Source organism: Panicum virgatum, chromosome 2N, assembly GCF_016808335.1.
Source record: "Panicum virgatum strain AP13 chromosome 2N, P.virgatum_v5, whole genome shotgun sequence".
In the NCBI taxonomy this organism is placed as follows: Eukaryota; Viridiplantae; Streptophyta; class Magnoliopsida; order Poales; family Poaceae; genus Panicum; species Panicum virgatum.
In genome coordinates, this window is record NC_053146.1 from 36,047,209 (window position 1) to 36,066,757 (window position 19,549).

A 19,549-nucleotide genomic window follows, 5' to 3' on the forward strand; every position below is an offset into this window, starting at 1 on the left:
TCGCTCGAGGCCACCCCTCGGTGTAAGGGACAAACAGCCCTGCCGCTCACCCGCCTGTCGTTCGGAGGCATTAAAAGCCAACCAGTCCTCCATAACGCCCAGGACAGACGGTGTCAGGCCGCCATTCCCCATAGTGGCTCTGACCGGAGTCCCGTCCGCCAACTCCAGTCACTGCTCCGCCATCTCGGGTGCTGTGGCAACACTATGAGACTTGCGACGCGGGACGAGACGCGCTCAGCACTGCTCCCGTTACTATTCTGCCAACTCCGGCCGTCTGGACTCTACCTCATCACACGTATGGCCCCGGGCCCGCCGCCTGCTTGGGAAGGGGGTCCGACGACGCCACGTGCCCCTCCAGGAGGGACGCTCAGCACACGCAGCCGGGGTCCCGGACCTCCCCCCTCGAGGGGTCCGGGACCTCCACGCAACCCTCGGACCTCCTTAGTGCGCACACCGGCACTTTATCCAGGGGGGTCCGGGACCGCCGCGTGCCCTACCACCGCTGGACCACGCAGGACCCTGACCTGCAGGGCCCACGGAACGCCACATCTGGAGGACTGAACATCCTACAGCGACGACCACGCCGCCTGCTGGGGTTGGCAGGATGCCGGCGCGATCTCCGCGAGGTCAAGGACGATGGCCAGGACGACCACCACGCCCGACGCCATACCCCACAATGTACTTCCCACAGTACTCGACTATTGTATCCCCGCAACTCGGGGAGAAACGACAACCTCCGCGATCCCCTGTACATGTACCCGTCCCTCCTTGTTTCTATAAAAGGAGGAGGCGGGCTCCCCTGGGGTGGGGGCGGCTCTTAGGGTTTTTTACACCTCACACAGAGCACGCACTGACATCTAGCCCCAACGTCACTATTCGCCACGCTCAACCCCTCTTCTAGCATAGACTTGGGAGCTTCCCTCCCTCTCTCGCCTCGCTTGTACTCCCTACTACAAGCACTCCAGGTGCAAGATAATACAGTGCCCTCGCACACCCCTTTGCTGGACGTACGGCCCCGTGGCCAGGACCAGGATAAACCCGTGTGTTACTGTGTTGCCTCTTGCATTAACATCTGGGACGAGGAAACATGCAGCATTTACTAGTTGGGATCCAGACCCCCGGGTCAGGGCACCGACAGTTGGCGCGCCAGGTAGGGAAGCGCTGCGTGACATTTTCTCTCTTGTTCCCATTTGATCTCCAGGGATGGCGGGCAGATCCAACCCATACCCCATGGGCGTCTCGGATCCGCTCCCAGCGGGGTACGTGATCTAGTTCGGGAGTCTCGAGTTCAGAGCAACCGGCAACGGTTACCTCATGGAGCTCCTCTCGCCCAGACGCAACCCCGTCACTCCGGCTTCACCAGCCCAGTGCGACAGGCGCTCAGGCCACCGTTCGCGACGAGCACGCGCGGTGTGGCGCCGTGCGGCACGCCACAGCTCCCCCACATGGGTTGAGGCTGGCATGTCGCAACTTAGCATCGCGGCCAACGGGGCCATCGCTTCGTCATCACGTGCCTCGGCGTTGACTGCGCCGGCACCATCGTCTGGTGCGGCACCAGTGCCTCCTGGGGGGGCTCGACCTCGCCGTCACCCTTTCCCTTCGGGATGCGCAATGCTGCCACCTACCCCTCTTCAATCAGTACTAACTTCACCGAGTATGAGGATCTGCCGGGTCATCATCTTCTGTCGATCCGCAACCTCATCGCGTCGTCTCCTGACGAATCCTACCCCGAAACGGCGAGCTCAATCGCCGACGACATCAACTTCTTCATGAACAACTTCACGGCCGAGGAGGCCGAGCATTACTCCGGGGTCCGCGACCTCGACACATTCCGCTCGTTCCAGCTTGCGACGGCTAATTGCCTCACCTGCTCTAAGGACTCCAGTGAGGGGGAGTACAATCCCACTCGGGAGTGCTTCATGGCTGAACTCGTGGACGAGCAAAACGACAATGCCCTGGGCGACGACGGGGACGGCGGGCCGGACGCACAGGCGAACCAATCGGTGGTGCCGCCTGCGGCCCCTTCTTCTTCGTCAAGCTCGGCGGCGCGGCAAGCCCAGCTGGCACAGCTCAAAGAGTTTCAAGCCAAGCTCGACGAGCAACGCTGACAGACACCGGAGCTGCGCACCGCACTCGAGCAGCAGCGCATCGCGCGTGGTGCACATGTCCAGGCGGCGGCGCGCGTTGCCCGGGAGCACATCCTGGCCGACGACAACGTCGACAAACCTCCGGAACTGAAGACGGCCGGCGAAAAACTCGTCGCCGCGGCCTACCTATTCCAAGCCATGCCCGAGCCATCGACGCCTTCGGGCCGCAACTTGCGCCGTGAGGCAGAGGTGCTCATCAAGCAAGCCGCTGTGCAGCAGGCTAAGAGCTCCGCGTCTCGCATGCGCTCGACTGTACCGAAGCCTGCCGGAGGGACTGCGCACTAGGACCATGAGGCTTTTGTGCACACTCCACCAGCAGGGATGGGGAAGGCAGCCGTAGCGCCCGGTGCGAAGGCACCCTCGGTGCACAACCGCATCGGAAAGACTCCCGTAAAGGATCGACTCCATGACACGCGCGGGCACGTCGACGACGGCGACGCTCGCTACATCGTCGGCGGCAGGAAATACACCCCTCGACGGGGTGGACGTTTCGACCCCGAGCATGATAGGGGCGAGTCACCAGAGCCTCCGGGCACCCGGGTGTTCAACCGGGAGATTCGTACCGCTTCTTTTCCCCTGCGCTTTCGACAGCCCACTACCCTCGTCAAGTACTCGGGCGAGACCGATCCCGCAGTCTAACTCAACGACTACCGCCTAGCGTGCCAGCTGGGTGGTGCGACGGAAGACGCGGTTATCATCCGCAACCTTCCCCTTCATCTTGCTGATGCCACGCGAACGTGGCTCGAGCACTTGCCCGCGGACCAGATCCACAACTGGGCTGACTTGGTCCAGATCTTCGTGGGCAACTTCCAGGGCACATACGTGCGCCCTGGGAACTCCTGGGACCTCAAAGGGTGTCGTTAGAAGCCCAACGAGTCCCTGCGCGACTATGTGCGGCGCTTCTCCAAGCAATGCACCGAGCTCCCCAGCGTCACCCACGTCGAGGTCATCAACGCCTTCCTCGAGGGTACGACGTGCAAGAACCTGGTGCACGAGCTCGCGAGAAGCCGACCCGCGAACACCAACGAGTTGTTCGACGCCGACACCAACTTTACCGGCGGCGAGGAGGCTGTTGGTGCTATTTTCGATGATAAGCCGAACAAGCGCAATGACGATGCGCCCGCGGAGGGCAGCAACGTCAAGCCCAACGCCCCCGCCAAGAAACAGAAGCGAGGGAGGAAGGGAAAGAAGCCGGTCCCACCGAACCAGCGCGGATCGGGGCAGGCAGAGGACTCCGAGGAGGCCTTCGCTGCCGCCCCGGACCGCAAAGGACCTCGAGGCCCCCCTCGAGGCGGTGGTGGCCTGTTCCACGACATGCTTAAGAAGCCGTGTCCTTACCACAAGAGCTCGGTCAACCACACCATCGAGCAGTGAGAAATGCTCAAGAAATACTACAACCGCATCGCGCATCGCGACGAGGACATGAAAAAGGATGCTGGCGATAAAGGTGGAGATGACGAGTTCCCCCCGGTGGAGAACGCCTTTTTCATCTTTGGAGGACCAACGACGAACATGACCTCCCGGCAGCGCAAGCGTGAGCGCCGGGAAGTCTTCTCCGTCACCAAGGCCATGCCATCCTACCTCGATTGGTCGAAGGATACCATTTCCTTTGGCCGCGAGGACCACCCCGACTACGTCCCGCACCCGGGACGGTATCCGCTCATTGTCGACCCCATCATCGGCAACACCCGCTTCTCCAAGGTGCTCATGGACGGAGGCAGCAGCCTAAACATCATGCACGCCCACACCTTGGAGCTCATGGGGATTGGACTGAACAAGCTTCGTCCCAACAAGTCGCCATTTCATGGCGTTGCGCCGGGGAAGCGCGTCCAACCCCTCGGCCAGATCGATCTGCCTGTCTGCTTCGGCACGGCAGCTAACTTCCGCAAGGAAGTACTCACCTTTGAGGTGGTGGGGTTTCGGGGATCCTATCATGCCATTCTTGGTCGTCCCTGCTACGCCAAGTTCATGGCCATCCCCAACTACACCTACCTCAAGCTGAAGATGCCGGGTCCGAAGGGCGTCATCACCGTCGGATCTTCGTTCGAGCATGCCTACGAGTGCGACGTCGAGTACATTGAGCACACGGAGGCTCAAGCGGAGGACGAGGCCCTCGCAGCCACGCTCGATAAAATGGCAAGCGAGGCCTTGGACTCCACGCACTGACACGCCGGGAGCTTCGAACACGCCGAGGGTATCAAGAAGGTGCCCCTCGACCCGAGCCACCCCAACGACAAGGCATTGCAGATCAGCGCCACCCTCGACAGCAAATAGGAAGTGGTGCTCGTCGACTTTCTCCGCGCCAACGCAGACATTTTTGCGTGGAGCCCCTCGGACGTGCCTAGCATACCGAGGGAGGTCGCCGAGCACTCCCTTGATATCCGACCCAACTCCAAGCCGATGAAGCAGCGCCTGCGACGCTTTGACGAGCTCAAGCGCCGAGCGATTGGCGAGGAGTTGCAAAAACTTCTTGCGGCTGGGTTCATCAAGGAGGTATTCCATCCCGAGTGGCTAGCTAATCCTGTATTAGTGAAGAAAAAGAGCGGAAACTGGAGGATGTGTGTATATTACATTAGTTTAAATAAAGCATGTCCGAAGGTTCCCTTTCCTTTGCCACGAATTGATCAGATTGTAGATTCTACTGTGGGGTGTGAACTTTTATCCTTTCTTGATGCTTAATCCGGTTACCACCAAATCAAGATGAAAGTGTCCGACCAGCTCGCGACTTCTTTTATCACACCTTTCGGCATGTACTGCTACACCACGATGCCCTTTGGCCTTAGAAACGCTGGAGCTACATATCAGCAGTGTATGCTCCATGTTTTCGGAGACCATCTCGGGCGGAACGTAGAGGCATATGTCGATGATATCATTGTAAAATCCAGGAAGGCGGGCGACCTGGTTACCGATCTCAGGATCGCATTCGGTTGCCTACGGGCCAAAGGGGTAAAACTCAACCCCGAGAAGTGCGTGTTCGGGGTGCCTCGAGGCATGCTCTTGGGCTTCATTGTCTCCCAGCGCGGCATCGAACCCAACCCTGACAAAGTCCCGGCCATCACTCGGATGGGACCGATCCGAGACCTAAAGGGGGTACAGAGGGTCATGGGATGCCTAGCGTCCCTCAACCGGTTCATCTCGCGTCTCGGCGAGAAAGGCTTACCCCTGTATCGACTCTTGAGGAAAACCGAGCGCTTCACGTGGACCCCTGAAGCCCAAGAAGCCCACGATAGGCTGAAGGCATCGCTCACTCACGCCCCCATTCTCGTACCACCTACGGACGGCGAGCCTCTCTTTCTGTACATAGCTGCGATGACCCAAGTGGTCAGTGCGGTGGTTGTTGTCGAAAGACAAGAGGAGGGCCATGCCCTGTCCGTCCAACGGCCGGTGTACTACATCAACGAGGTGTTGTCTGAAACTAAGACACGCTATCCGCAGATTCAGAAGCTGCTCTACGCAGTGGTTTTGGCTCGGCGCAAGCTGCGCCACTACTTCGAGGCCCATCCCGTCACTGTGGTCTCGTCTTTCCCTTTGGGAGAGATAGTCCGCAACCGGGAAGCCGAGGGTAGAATTGCCAAATGGTCTGTGGAGCTGATGGGAGAAACTCTCACTTACGCCCCCCGCAAAGTGATCAAGTCCCAAATCTTGGCTGACTTCGTGGCTGAGTGGACGGACACTAAGCTACCCCCACTGCAAATCCAGGCCGAATGCTGGACTATGTACTTCGACGGGTCGGTGATGAAAACCGGCGCCGGTGCCGGCCTCCTCTTCATGTCACCCCTCGGAGAACACATGCGGTACGTGATATGCTTGCACTTCCCTGCGTCTAACTATATGGCGGAGTACGAGGCCCTCCTCAGTTGCCTCCGCCTCGCCATCGAGCTCGGCGTCAAACGCCTCGACGTGCGCGGTGACTCTCAACTCGTCATCAACCAAGTAATGAAGGAGTCTAGCTGTCACGACCCGAAGATGGAGGCATACTGCAATGCAGTGCGCCGCCTCGAAGACAAGTTTGATGGCCTAGAACTCAATCATGTCCCGCGCAAGTACAACGAGGATGCCGACGAACTAGCCAAGATTGCGTCGGGGTGGACCACCGTCCCCCCGAACATCTTCGCTCGCGACATCACCAAGTCCTCCGTCGAATTCAAGGATCCGACGGAGCCAGGCCCCTCGTCCACTGGGCCCTCCGGCGGGAACCCCCCAGCGGACGAGGTCGGGCCCATGGACATTGACTTCGAGACCTCCTCTATGGATGAGGCCGAAGCAATGGAAGTCGACGAGGCTCCCGCTCCGCGAGACTGGCGCGTCCAGTACCTTGACTGAATGATTCGAGGGGTCCTACCCTCAAACCGCGCTCAGGCGCGGCGCCTCACTAGGTGGGCCAAATCCTTTGTCCTAATCGACAACGAGCTATACAAGCGCAGTCCCTCGGTGTCTTGCAGCGATGCATCCCCATCCCCCGAGGGCAAGGAGCTGATCCGCGACATCCACGCTGGCGTCTGCGGCCACCATGCCGCACCACGTACCCTCGTGGGTAACGCGTTTCGGCAAGGTTTTTACTGGCCCACCGCAGTTGCCGACGCCACCGACGTCGTGCGGACCTGCGAGGGTTGCCAATTTTACGCTCGAAAAACGCACCTCCCCGCGCACGTTCTGCAGACCATCCCCATTACATGGCCTTTCGCTGTGTGGGGACTGGACCTCGTCGGTCCGCTGCAGAAGGCGCCCGGGGGCTTCACCCACTTGCTAGTGGCAGTCGACAAATTCTCCAAGTGGATCGAGGCTCGACCCATCGGCAAGATCAAATCCGAGCAAGCGGTTCTATTCTTCACCGACATCGTCTTCAGGTTCGGGGTCCCGAACTCGATCATCACCGACAATGGCACCCAGTTCACAGGCAAGAAGTTCTTGGTGTTCTGCCATAGTTTCCACATACGCGTGGACTGGTCGGCTGTGGCACACCCACAGACGAATGAGCAAGTGGAGCGTGCCAATGGCATGATCCTCCAGGGACTGAAGCCAAGAATCTTCAACAAGTTGAACAGATTTGGCTGGAGGTGGCTCACGGAGCTACCCTCGGTCATTTGGAGCCTGAGGATGACCCCAAGCAGAGCCACGGGCTTTACCCCATTCTTCCTCATCTATGGTGCCGAGGCCATACTCCCGACGGACTTGGAGTACGGGTCACCAAGGCTCAAGGCATACCAAGAGCAGCAAAACCAGCGAGCCTGCGAGGACTCGCTGGATCAAGTGGACGAGGCTCGAGACATAGCGCTCCTACACCCTGCGCGCTACCAGCAGTCTTTACGAAGGTATCAGGCGCAGAGAGTTCGGCGCGGAGACCTCGACAAAGGGGACTTGCTGCTGAGGCTTCGACAGGACAACAGGGGCCGCCACAAGCTCTCACCGCCATGGGAAGGACCGTACATAATCGCCGAGGTGCTCAAACCCGGCACGTACAAGCTGGCGAACGAAAAAGGCGAAGTCCTCACCAATGCTTGGAACATATAACAGCTATGTCGCTTCTATCCTTAGAATTCCGAGCTATTTGTACATCGTTTGTACTCTTATTCTCGATTTCCTAAAATAATAAAGAAGTACACTTTACTTGTTTATTTTTGGGAACCTTCCGGACCCTCGAAGGCTCGGATGCGCACGAACACTGAGGTACGTCTGGCTTTGCCCTCGGCAAAGCCAAGCCTCCCTCGGGGGCTATTACGGGGGGAACCCCCGAACGTCCCCAAAAATCACCAATGTTTTTTCGAAAAACTTCCGTCTCGCCTTTAAGCTTCTCATACACTTGGAAAAAACGGACGCGAGGTGTAAGCAACTACGGTACGGGGCCGGCTGAGTCGTGGGGCCGCCTACGCCTCCAGGATACGTTACTCCCCTCACCACCCTACACCTACATTGCTTATGAACGCGTACGAGAACACGGAAGTGGAGTAAAGAAAACGTGGGCTCGAACGCACAAGGCCTCGATGGGCCACACAGTCGATTTAACGAAAACGAATTTCTTATATTCATAGACACGATTACAAAGTGTAATTACAACGAACACTAATCTATTACATGGGCTTCGAGGCCCAGACTTCCTACAGGCTACCATCCCCCCTTGCGGGTCTTCAGTGGCGTCGAATTCGGCTATGGGAGGGATGTCAGCTTCGAGCTTCCCGGCGAGGACTGTGGCGAACTCCTCCGCGGTTGCGTTGGCGTCGTCCATAATGGCCGACGCGGCGTCCGCATCAGCGTCATCGGGAGCGACGTACCCCGACGACACCCTCTGGAGATCCATGAGGTAGTGCGTCGAGGCCATGACGAGGGCCCGCAGGACACCGAGGCGGCAGGTGCTCTTGGCGTGTTCGGCAATTCGACCTCTTAACGCTCGCAGGCGGCTGATCACCGAACTGCCTGAGACGGCACCCTCCCCCTCGAGCCGTTGGCACACGCTCACGGCGGTTTGCTCCAGCTCAGCGAATTCCACCTGCGCCACCATGAGTGCGATGTGGACTGCTTCCTTCACCGCGGACTCATCCGCCACCTTCTGCCTCAGCTCTGAGCAAAGGGAATCAACGTAAGTAGCGAAAAGAAATAAACCAACAAAAACTCATGATGCTCTTCTGCGCCTCCTCCCTCTGGACTCGGGCGGCCTCTTCGAGCGAGGACAAGGAGTTTTCCTTTTCCTTGAGGGCGGCCTACACGTTCTGGATGGCCACCTCCTTCTCCTCGAGGGCTTTGCCCTTTTCTTGGAGGGTCCCGGTGAGCGTGACAATGGTCACCTCCTTGTGGAGAAGCTCGATTTCCTGCTGCTCAAGCGCTGTTCTAAGGCGATCGCTCTGCGCTCTGCGCCTCGGCTTCTCGAGCCTTCTCCTCAAGCGCCGTCCGAAGGCATTGCAGCTCGGCAGTCTGCGCCTCGGCCTCCCGAGCCTTCTGCTCTGCTGCAGCCCTCTGGACGTCACGCTCACCGGTAACCCGCGCGAAACCCTCCTCTAGCGCCTGCTGACGGGCTCCCAGATCCGCTATTTTAGTGTTGGCTTTAATGTTCTTAAGCACTAGCTCGGCGTTGTGCTGCCCGAGCCAGCTCATCTGGGAGTACAGCCGGGTCATCTCGGCGCTCTTTTTGCGCGAGATTTCCCTCAGCCGCTGCAAGTGGAAGGGCGTGGGTAAAAGCACGTTAAAGTCAAATCGAATCCGAGCAATTTTTAGGGGAAAAGTATTTACCTTGCTGACCTGGTAATCTGTCTTCTGATGGAGCTGGAAGGCGCAGTCGAGGGCTTGCAGGATCTCACTGCCGACGTCGAACTGCGCATTCCATGCCTCCTCCTCCTCTTGCTCGTCGCGGAGAAACTCTGGACGGACGGGATGATCGCCCCGTGATGAGGCCCCTCGGACGTCCCCGCGTTGAGCACATCCGCGCTGGCCGACGCGAACTCGGCGATGTGTGCGGCGGCGCTTGCCGCAGCAGTAGGGTCGATGTCCATCGAATCCCCGTATTCCTCGCTGCTGTTCAGCAGCTGCACCACCGGCACCATGCTCCCCTGCACCATTTGCACCGGCACCGCCGCGACGATACCCTCGTCCCGGGCCTCGGTGGGCTCCGAGACGGGGGCTCCTTCTATCCCTGGCGCCCTTAGCGTCGTCTCCTCCTCTGCAACGATCTCGACCTCAGCCCTCGGGGACTCGGGAACAAGGGCCTCTACCTCCGCTTGGCTTGCGAGGTACTCATGCATGTCCCCACCAGTTTCTTCCCCTGTAGCCGGCTGGGCGGCGCTAGCCGCGTCGCCCTGACCGGCCTCAACTTCGATGTCCGGCCGGTCGGCGCCGTCCGCGCCGCCCCGGCCGGTCTCCCCCACGGCGTCAGCCTGAGCGGCTGCTTCAGTACCACTTTGGCCGACGTCGCCTCCATCCTCCTGTGCTCGAGCTTGCTGGGCCGCCTGGGCCCCTCGAGCCATCGCCTCCCGCAGCTTCACGGCCTCCGCCACGAGGTCCACGGCAGACAGGGGCTGCGGCGCCGTGTGCGGCATACTGCATGCCCTGGTCTTGAGGGCCTTGGTTGGGGCGAGCGGAACCGCATCCCTGGCAACAGCCCCGGGGCTGGAAATCAGGGAACAAAAGTTGAGGACAATAGGATCGGAAAATCGATCAAGCAGACAACAGGAACGAAATCCAAGTCCACTTACCCGGATCGAGCGCTCATACTCCGCTTGCCCGTACTGCTTCTTCGGGCCCGCGGCACCGCGCCGCCCCTCGAAGACTGTCCCGAGGGCGCCGCCCTCGGGACGGCCTAGAGCCTCGGGGCTGTCAGCATGGGCGTCTCCGCGCCCACCGCAGACTCGTCGCCGCAAATCAGCACCCGGGGCACGGGCGACTCCTCACCCGCCGTCGGCGGGGGTGACTCCCGCCCCGCCCCCTCGAGGGACGGATCCGCCAACGACTCCACCGCGGTCCTTGTCTCTCCCGGCTCTACCGGCGCCCCCTCGTTGAGATCCCACTGATAGGTCGGTGGGGAACTCACACCCGCCGCCGCCCCGTCGTCCCCCAGAAGGTGGCCCTCAGCATCCGGGGTGTCCTCCTCCTCATCCGTGGACTCGGGTGTGGCGGGCCTCGGCTTCCCCTCCGAGTGTGCAATCTTGCACGCCTTGTTGTGTTTCTCCTTCCTCTTCCTTTTCCTCTCGGCCTTCGCCTCCGCCGCATCCTTCCGCCTCTTCATTGCCTCTGCGTGTAGGCGGTTGATTTGGCGTTCTTCTGGGACTGGAGGCCTCGAGGGGTGGCATTTCAACCCCTGCAAAACACAATCGAGTCAAAGTCAGGGGCGGGGAAAGGGGCCGCACAAGACACACAACGAATTCGGAATCGAGACTCACCAGAGAAATAGGTGGATCCATAGATCCCAAAGAGCTTCGATCCTGAGGTACCCCTCGCAGACGGCGACGAAGACCGCCGTCTGCGAGATGGAGTTGGGGCTGAAGTTATGCAGCTCCGCTCCGTAGTACTCGCACAACGCCTGCATGAACCTGCAGATGGGGACACCGAAGCCCCGCTCATGAAGACTCACGAAACTCACAACGTAGCCCTGGGGGGGCTTCGGCTCGGTCTCCTCTGGCTGCGGGGAGATCCACGCCGGTGCCCCCGAGTCGGGGTTCAGTGGCAACAGCCGGTCGGCGACCAACTTCTCCAGAACCGCCACGGTGGTGGAGGACTTCCCCCACGGCAATGGCTCCTGGACATCCGACATCTCTTCGAGTTGCGGGGGGATGTGGGAATGTAAGCTCTGGGACGATTGAGGTGCGCTCTCACTCTCCTTCCTCTTCCTCCTTTCACTCTTGGCTCCGGGCTCATGATGCAGGGGAGACGGAGAAGGCAAAGTGAGACGAAGGCAAATAGCCAGGTGAGCCCAAAACAACCCCTTTCTCTTCGTTTTTATTCACCGCGACAGGCGGGTCCGCCGCCACAGCCCGAATCTACCGCATTGGAATGCGGTAGATTTCGCTGTCGCTGACGGCTGGGCCCCGCGGCCGCAGAAGTCTCACAATGTCGCGGCCCACAACAATAACTGCGGCATGGTACCTAGCGGCGCGGCGTGCCTGTTGGCCCTATCCCATCCGTCCGGCCGCCCGCCCACGTCGCCCACAACCGCGGAAAGACCCACGCGCTGTGACCCGCCGACTCTGACGCCCGGTTCTCGAATCATGAGGAATATTCCTCACAGGGGCTCTTTACCCTCGAAGAATCGGCATTCCGAGGCCTTACTGATCAAGGTTTGTTTGAAGCTTGGCCCGTCGAGGGTTTGACAGGCCGCCCTAGGATCGCCCGACGTCAGGGACTGCTAGGGATGTGCCGTACCAGCTCCCCTCGAACGCGGACTGTTCGAGACATCCTACATAGTGTCAAGGACAGTCGAGGGTGCCTAGTAGGGGGCTCCCATCGGAGGAGAGCCTCGAGCCCTCGGACCCTATCGAACGGGTCCGAGCCCCGCCTAGCGAACCTTCGCAAGCGCTTTATGTGATGTGTCCATGGACCACGAGCCGACCCTTATCGAACGGGGCACGGACGTCCGCTTGAACTACCCGCTAACAGCTCACTGAAGCAGCCATAGCTCGCGGCCCGGGCATGGGTAGCATGGTGCGCTTCACCCCTCCTCCCTGCGAAAGGGCGACGAGGGTCGTAATCAAAGACGAGGGTTCCCTTGAACGCCTTCACATGGGCCTAGGATTGGGGGCTCCTCGCACACTGAGGCTCAGGCCTCGCCCTCGAATAAGTCGACGACCGTCGATTGTGAAGCTCCACGTGTCTAACCAAATCCCCCACTATTAACGCGCGCCCGCCTGATGGTTAAGCTGAACGCCGGGTCGCAGTACCAGCACCGAGAATGCCGAGGGCGGCTGAAAGAGTGCCGATGCCGGCAGAAAAAGACGCTGGACGGCCACCCCAGTGAAGCAACCCAGCGGGGCGACGTTTATAGCCCTTGGACGAGTACAAACACTCCTCCAAGGACTCGGGGGCTACACCCGCGGGTGCGCTGACGCGCCCCCACAAAGGAAACTTCACACTTATTCGAGGGCTGTAACCCCCTGTACATCCCTATACCCTTGGTCATCCTCCCCGTAAAGGAGAAATGGACTTTATTGCTCGATGCAAATAAAGATTACAAAGGATTACCGGCGCGAAGCCATCGAAAGGTACAAACACGTTGCCACCTGTGTGGCAACTTTCCCTATCTTGGGGAGGAGCGAGTGACGAAGAAAAGCACCGAGCCCCTGGCTGACGCGACGGCCAGGCTGCTAGGGATGCGAGGTACAGCCCCTAGGCCGCACGGGTCTTGCGGGATGCTCTCCTCGCAAGCTTTCTTCTAGCGTCTCCTCCACCGAAGACTATGCGGGGGGTCGAGCTGGCGGACAGCACCCTCCACACCATCTCCCCGAGAGCAACCTTGTTGCCGGGGGGGACGATGCGAAGAACAGCCACCAAACCTGGCACTAACGCCATGGTCAGACGTCTCCATCCCCCTTCAGGCTAGGGGACATCGCAGGAGCAGGACCCCACAGGCCCAATGCTCTTCTGTTGATCCCACTGAAGCTGAGGGATGGTGCGCACGCCCTCTCCGGCTTTCCCTCGCCGCTCGCAAGCATTCTTCTAGCACCAAAGCCTAAAAAAGCCAGGCCACCCCGTCTGGGGGCCGGTCACGAAAGGCAAAGGAAAACATTACAAGACTTAGGCGATGCTGGAAGAAAGAACAGGGGAGGTGGAGAGGAAAGGGAACCCTACGACCCCTATTTATAGCTTCGTCGGACGCCAAGCTTCAAGACTGTCGAAGGACAAGGGCTTGGACCACCCATGACGGCGCGGCCCTCCACGAGCAAAAGATACCCTCGGTCACCGTGCTGAGATGCGACGCGACAAAACAAAGCCGGGTCCCTGGACGCTAAGCGGCACAGCATCGGCCCAGGCCGACCGACCTCAAATGGCGCGTCGCAAGGCGACTAGGGAAAGCGGGGCCGAGGCCCTGAGCGTGGGACAGTGCAACGAAAGCACTAGCTGCTGAGCAGCAGGCGCCATCATCGCCCTGGCCCGCTCAGCACGCTGACGCGTCTTGTCCCCGGAACAAACAAAACAAAGGGTGCGCGCCTCGAAAAACTCTCCTCGTAGGTGCACTCCCCGACTGACGAGTTGTCACATCCGCTGGGCTGGCACCCAAGTGCGCCTGGCGGGTGCGCAGCACCGACCGATCACGTCAAGGGGGAAAATCGCAGAAATACCCTTTGGCCGAATCCCCTAACTCGACCAAAGCATCGGGGGCTACTGTCGGGTACCACGATTAGGGACACCCTAATTGGGGTACTAAGATCACCTTGAAAAACGCAAACACACGTTAGGCAACTGGGCCCGCCAAGGCCCACGGCCTCCTTCCAATCCGAAAGAAAGTAAAGGACTCAAAGAAGCCCAGCATGCGGCCCATTCGCATCCCCCTCGAACCCGCGGGGCAATCTCCGCCGCGCTCGAGGGTTCCCATCGAGACCCTCGACTGCACCCCGCATCTCCACCTCGCTCGAGGGTAGCGAACCTACCCTCGAGCGGGCAAATCATCTCCGCCTCGCTCGAGGCCACCTCTCGGCGTAAGGGACAAACGGCCCGGCCGCTCACCCACCCGTTGTACGGAGGCATTAAAAGCCAACCACTCCTCCACAGCACCCAGGACAGACGGCGTCAGGCCGCCATTCCCCATAGTGGCTGTGATCGGAGTCCCGTCCGCCAACTCCAGTCACTGCTCCGCCATCCCGGGTGCAGTGGCAACACTATGAGACCTGCGACGCGGGACGAGACGCGCTCGGCACTGCTCCCGTTACTATTCTGCCAACTCCAGCCGTTCTGACTCCACCTCATCACACGTATGGCCCCGGGCCCGCCTCCTGCTTTTGAAGGGGGTCCGACGACGCCACGTGCCCCTCCAGGAGGGACGCTCAGCACACGCAGCCGGGGTCCCGGACCTCCCTCCTCGAGGGGTCCGGGACCTCCACGCAACCCTCGGACCTCTTTAGTGTGCACACCGGCACTTTATCCACGGGGGTCCGGGACCGCCGCGTGACCCGCCACCGCTGGAGCACGCAGGACCCTGACCTGCAGGGCCCACAGAATGCCACATCTAGAGGACTGAACATCCTACTGCGACGACCACGCCGCCTGCTGGGGTTGGCAGGACGCCGACGCGATCTCCGCGAGGTCAAGGACGATGGCCAGGACGACCACCACGCCCGACACCATACCCCACAATGTACTTCCCACAGTACTCGACTATTGTATCCCCGCAACTCGGGGAGAAACGACAACCTCCGCGATCCCCTGTACATGTACCCGTCCCTCCTTGTGTCTATAAAAGGAGGAAGCGGGCTCCCCTGGGGGCGGCTCTTAGGGTTTTTTACACCTCACGCAGAGCACGCACTTGCATCTAGCCCCAACGTCGCTATTCACCACGCTCAACCCCTTCTAGCCGAGACTTGGGAGCTTCCCTCCCTCTCTCGCCTCGCTTGTACCCCCTACTACAAGCACTCTGGGTGCAAGATAATACAGTGCCCTCGCACACCCCATTGCTGGACGTACAGCCCCGTGGCCGGAACCAGGATAAACCCGTGCGTTATTGTGTTGCCTCTTGCATCAACATCTGGGACGAGGAAACATGCAGCATTTACTAGTTGGGATCCGGACCCCCGGGTCAGGGCACCGACACTTTGAAAGTACAGGAACCCGCACCCAACTCCTGGGGCGAGTCGAGTAGTCGCGGTGAATTGTGATGCATATGTTTACTTTTGGTGGTCTCACGTTGAGCTCAGCTGACCATATGTCATTGGGCTGGTTCCTGTAGTTCGAGGAGGGGAGGGGAAAGGTTGGTGCGTGGGGTCCGACGGGGCATACGTGTGCCGTGTTGGTTAGGTCCACCTTGCAAGGTTAAATCGAATCGATTCGCCGTCAGTCGCTCTCAGATATGAGCACCTTGGTCACTGCGTCGCAGCGTAGTGTTGTGATGAAAAAATGGTTATACTTATGTTGATGAGCATATGAATTATTATTTATTGTTCCACTATGTTTGCTCTAGATTTGGTTATGCAAATATTAAACTATGTTAATTTACATAGAACTTGGGCTAAAATAAGGAAAGTGAGGAATTACTTTAGTTGCTGTTTTCTGCAAAATAACCACCAGCCAAAAGCCTTGCATGTCTAGATATGTGGGCTATGTTATACCCACTGGTCGGGTAAGCCTTGCTGAGTATTAGTATACTCAGGATTTGTTGCCACAATTATTTCAGGACACGCAGACGTAGACTTCTGTCCCTGTTGCGTCAAGTTCATCCGCCGGGATACAGAGGGATGGGAGGTTGTCGAGCCAGACATTTAGTTAGGGATCTCCCTAGGGCACACTTTTGGTAGTTGTAGGCACCTTTCCTCTAGTTGGACCCGGATTTCAGTAATGCAAAGTTTGTAAATTATGTATTTATTCAAACTTGGTTTGTAAAACTTAAGGTGTAGTCTTATGTATATTTGTTGCATTTTCAAATTTGTGTCGTGCTTGTACCATTTGCGCCCACCTTCGCGTGGGACTATTGGTGATGTTTCGATCGGGACGTGGGTTAAGAAAGGATCGCCAAATTAAGCCATTAAGCTAATGAGCCCGATGTATTCAAATGACGGCCATTACACTTAATTAGAGTTTTAATTTGGCGGTTCCGTCACAGTGGACGTGCGGGCACTCGAGACAACGCGGGCAGGCGGACGGGCTCAGGGGGCGGCGGCGGCGGCGCATGGTGAGGAAGGGAGCGGGAGGAGGAAGAAGATTAGAATTGGGAAGATCCAACAGATGAAATAGTTTGTACGAATCTCAAACACTGGAAGGTGGGGAAGAAAAAATCTTCCGAAAAATGTATAGGATTTCCGGGACGACGACGAACGGAGAAGAGGAAGACGGGTCGGATTTATAGAGGGCCCAAAGGCCCATCAGCCAGGCCCATTCAGATGTATGACAGGTGGGCCCGAGGTGTTTTTGGCGGGACGTCCGCGTGGGCTGACCGTGAAGGGTTGCGTTGAACACAACCCCCGCTCCGGCGCTCCCCCCGCTGGCCGCTGCGCCGAGCGCCATTGCCAGTTTGCCACGGTAAACTGAATTACAATTCATTTTGCAGATACATGTATTTTACTATGCATCTAGACGTATACTATATCTAGATGTATAATAAAAAACTATGTATCTTAAAGGTAAACCGAATTATAATTTGGGACGGAGGAAATAGTTTATTAAAGCAATCTCTATACGAGTTTTATGAAGCATTTCATGACATTAAATTTTATGGCACATCATTAATTTTAATTACGTGACAAGGAGAGAGAATGTGAGAGTTTCATGGATAAGAGAGGAGGTTTTTATACCTCATGAAACTCAACCGGCACAATTACCTAGTTTTCAGTCTTTGTTCTATAAAACTGTGCAATGATATTGACCTTAGTATTCCTCAAGTAAACAAACAAATCTGTCTGCTGCTGCCGCTTCCGTATCTCTCCTCAAATCTGTCCATTTGGTCCAAATATAAATCTACAGACCCACGTTTAGCTAGATTCACCAAGGTATAGGATCCGTCGAAGAGGAGTGTAAAGCATTTGCATGCATTTGGTCATCTTGATTCTTATCTTAGAGCAAGAAAGAAAGAACAAGAGAAATAAACAAAGAAAGAAGGATTTTTTTTTGTCTACAGCACACCACCAAAACGTGATTTGGTGGGCAGCACATTCCAAATTAGACTGGAAGACACAGTGAAAAAATGAATTTGCATGCACCACATCATCCCTATTAAAAATATCTTTTTCCAGCCTAGGGTGAGATAAAACCAACATCATCCCTATTAAAAATACCTTTTTCCAGCCTAGGGTGAGATAAAACCAAGAAAATAACCGAAATACCCCTCAAATGCTTCATAATAGGGAGAGATGACGCGCGTTGTGAGCAGAGAGCACGGACAAGGGGTCGGCCTGGGAACGTTGAGCACATGCTTGAGAGGATGAAGCCAAACTCGCCGGCGATGCTGGTGGGGCAGCGCGGACCTGGTGGGGGACGGTGCTACTGCGAAGGCGGCGCGGACCGGCGGCGATGCTGGGGCGGCATGGATCGACAGCGAAAGGTCGTGGCGGGGCACGGGACGGCGGCGGCGCAGGACCACGACAGAAGCAGCGGGGTGCGGGTCGGTAGCGGCGCGGACCGGCGTGGAGGGGGCCCTAGCGGGGCTCGTGGCGGCTGGCAGCGTGGGGCCTCGGCGGAGGCAGCACACGGACCAACGGTGAGGGGCCATGGCAAGGCGTGGGCCGGTGGCGACGCAGATGTTGTCGAGGGGCCACAGCAGGGCGCGAGGAGGCATCGACGTGAGGCCTCGGCAGAAACGGTGACACGGGACCTCGGCAGAGGCAGCACACACCGACCGGCGTCGAGAGGAGAGGTGCAGCGGCGATAGAGATGAGGAAGAGGATGGCAAGTGGGCTCCAATAAAGGGTAAAATGGCCCTTTTACCCAAATTTTCAGCTAGAAATAATTAGTTTATTCCATGCAATGTGGTGTAGACGAAGTTGTATTTTGGTGATGGAGTGGAGACAAAATTGGCCTTGATGATGTGTTCCGCACAAAACTGCATTTTAATAGTATCCCGTGGACAAGTTTCTTAAGAAAGATGCATCTGTGCATGCATGATATTGGATCTGTTGACACCGACCTCTAAAATTATGCTTCCACTATATATTCCTTTCATCCTAAATTATTAATCGTTCTACGTTTCGTTATAGATGTATGTATATAGATATATTATATCTAAAAAAAGCTAAAACAATTATTAATTTTGAATGGAGGGAGTACTAACGCTAAAACCAGTTTCAGTGGCAGTGGCAGGGTCATCGACATAGTTACCAAGATTGGAAACTTGAGAACTGTGTCAGTGGAGTGTCATGGTGATAACACTTCTATCATATTTCATGACACTCATCTCTTCTCATATTACTGGTATATTTTAGCAAATTTAATATCCATGACACTCTTATAACACTTCCACTGAAATTGGCCTAAGGGCAAGTACAACAGTGCAGACATCTGCTGTCTTTTTATCAAAAACAGACAGCTGAACAGATAGCTTATACAATGACCTGTCTGTTTGGCTGTCTGTAGGGTGATTAATTCACCATTTAGCACATAAATTCATGGTGATCTAATGCACAATTGATCTTTGTAGCTATTTTGTTGCATACTTGATAGTCACATCACATTCAAATGGGACCCACACTCAGCTTCTTCTTCCCCAAATCAAGCCTTCCACAACCTCATCTCCCAATCTCTATGTTCATCCAAGCAATCTCATCTCCCAATCTCTCTGTTCAATCCAAGCACAGCACGAGCGTCTTCTCCCTCATCCAAGCAAGCAGCACAGCCGGCGGGTGCCTCACATCCCTGCATCATCCACCTTCGTGATGTAGTTCACAGCTTTCTGTGAGCACGAGACTGAGAGGACGAGGACACACTACTACAGCCACCCATATCACCGCCGGTTCTAAAAGTGCATCACCAACGGTTTTGGGTACCGTTGGATTTAAGTCGATGGTGATGGAGGGGTTCATCACCGCCGGTTCATAAACCGGCGGTGATGCGTGCTCCAACCATTGGTGATGTGCACCCATCACCGCCGGTTTGTGTTTGGAACCGGCGTTGAGGACCTTTTTTCCCATCAAAAAAAATATTTTCATATACTAATATTGCATCATTTGTACAATATATATAATAATTACAGTAGCAGAATTCAACTATATCAGCTCATACATCGAGATTAAATGAAAGAGTCTATACATCAAGATTAAAACAAAGAGTTCATATACATCGAAATTAAA